This window comes from Buceros rhinoceros, unplaced genomic scaffold (assembly GCF_000710305.1).
Source record: "Buceros rhinoceros silvestris isolate BGI_N320 unplaced genomic scaffold, ASM71030v1 scaffold15216, whole genome shotgun sequence".
NCBI lineage: Eukaryota > Metazoa > Chordata > Aves > Bucerotiformes > Bucerotidae > Buceros > Buceros rhinoceros.
In genome coordinates, this window is record NW_010418226.1 from 14,505 (window position 1) to 16,941 (window position 2,437).

Sequence of the window (2,437 nt, forward strand, 5' to 3'; positions counted from 1 at the left end):
AGAGATGGTTGGTGCAAAGACTGGCATTTCTAAATGTCAGCATAACAGAAATTTTTACTTTTCTCTCCAAAATATCCTTCTTGGTTTCTTTAGCCTGGGAAAATATGAAGCAATTTGATGAAGTTACATCGATGCTACAGTTTACTGGGGGAAAAAAAAGGTTTTTTAATTCTTTCCACAGTTCCATTAAACATTTTATTCACAGGAGAATTTGCTGCAATAGTTGATGTGGAATAAAATATTCCACAGTACCCAGACTAGGATAGAAATATTCAGGTGCTGGTACCCAAATGTCTGCCCTTCCTTAGTTTAGCCTGTTCAGGGAATTACATTAAGCTAAAATGGACTTTTGTTTGGAGGAAGGTTCCAGGAACAGAGATCTTCAGGAATTGCTTTACATTTTAAACAAACCTGAGCTAACTCCAGAGTAATTATCTAACACTAGATCTTGCTGGGAGGCGATGGAAAATAAAGAGACCTACAAAATCCCCAGGCAACATCAGAACAGCTTTCAAAAGCAGTTTTGGCTTCCCTGGGGCTCCTGCTGCCTTCAGCAACAAGTGCTGAAGAGAAATCCTGTCACTGCGCTGGACAACTTTCCCTTTCAGAGATTTGTTTCCCACAGAAAAGCTCATGGGAACAAGAAGATAAGCAGAAAGACCCGGATTGTGAAATCAGACCCATGCTCATCCCCCTGCTGGGACGGGAGCTGGCAAAGGGGCCGTCCTTGGGAAGGGCTTCACACCTTGCTCCCCAACAGCCAATTTTGAGGGGGTTTAATGCTTTAAGCAGAGAAAAAAAGAGGGTAGAGGATCCTATTTATAATTTTGCAAACAGAGAAGTTAAAAAAAACCCAACCAAAACAAGCCCTTCTTGCTTCACACAATACGGGAAGCCTCTGGCAGCCAACCGCATCTGCAGGCAGGCAGATCTAAAACAAACAAGCAGGAGCATGTCCTCACACACTCTGTAATTACACTCTGCATCATCCAGAGGCCAAAAGTATCAACAGCTTGAATATATGAGTAGCTAGACCAAGTTCTCTTTCTGCACGGTCACTGTGAGAGCCCAGGACAAACTTACTTAATGTGACAGACGCTCCAACCTGACAGTACTTGCCTAGCTTTGTATCAGGGACGCGTTTCCATACTATGCCAAAGTTGCCAGTACGCACAGGGCTTGGACAGCACGGCACAAGGCACTTGAGAAAGAGATAAAACCAGTATTACGTTGCAAAAATGCAGTCTGAAAATCATGTGCTGTTGTCAGAGACTGGAACGTAGTCCCACAGTAGCGCAGCTGGGGACTTCCCATCTATATTTAGGGTGTTGCAATCCTACCCTCTCACCCACACATTCTCACCCTCAGCGGGATACCAGCTCCGGCTTTTCTGCCGCAGAAAGTGAGCCAGCTCCCTACATCCCCGTCCACGCTGGTGTCGCAAGCATCGGCTCTCGGGTTGGGGCGAGCGCGAGTGGTGAGGTGGCATTTGGTGGCAAACCCTTTCATCGCTTTCGACTACCGTGGAGATTGAGAAGAAAGTTGAGGAGTGACTCAGAGCTCTCAAACACTCGGTAACACGTGGCATCAACCCTATGTGCGTAGTTCTTGTCGGAGCTGTTAGCGCTGCACCCGACACCTGACCTGCGGGGTGGGCTGCGATAACCCTTGGTGCTGCAAGCCGTGGCGGGGTGTTAACAACCCCGCAGCCCGTTGTGCGTACATGCATGTCGGCGGTACTCACACTGCGCCTTCCCAGCTCTCAGCCAGCAGGCGTGAGGGCTCGCACCGATACCCATCCTCCTGCTCCTGCCACGGAAACCGCTTCCCACAGCACCGAAAGAAACGGTCAGGTTAAGAACAGAAACCAACCGCTCTCTGCTTGTTTGATTTGCTGGTCACTTTAGCCAGCCCGGAAAGCTTAGGTGCAGTTCTTACTCTGTGGATTTCAGACCTGCTCAAACAACTGTCAGACAGCGGGAAGCTTTTCTGACGAAGCCCCACACGCACCCAGCACTCCCCACCCCCACCTCCTCCTTACGCTGCTCCTTAATACTTTCTCCATCAGTCACTGCTGCACACCAGGACATACCCCCCGATGTTTGTCCTTCCCTTTTGATTCATTCTGACATGTCACGGTGCACAGTACGGATGTCAGCGCAGTGGCACTTACGTGTCCTCGTGACACAGCTTCCGGAGCGGAGCAGTAAAGGAAGGGTGCTGAGAAAATGACCCCTGGCTGCCACCAGTGCCGCGGTGCAAAACAATCAAGGCGTGTTAATTAAGTGGGTATTTAGTAATACGCTGTAGTGAGATTATCAGACGAGGTTTGGTCAAGGGAAAATGGAAAGGGAAAGTTTAAGACTTAGAACCAGGCGTAGATTAAAAGCAGGTTGTACTCAGGCAGCATTTCTAATTTCTAGGATCTTTTTTGATT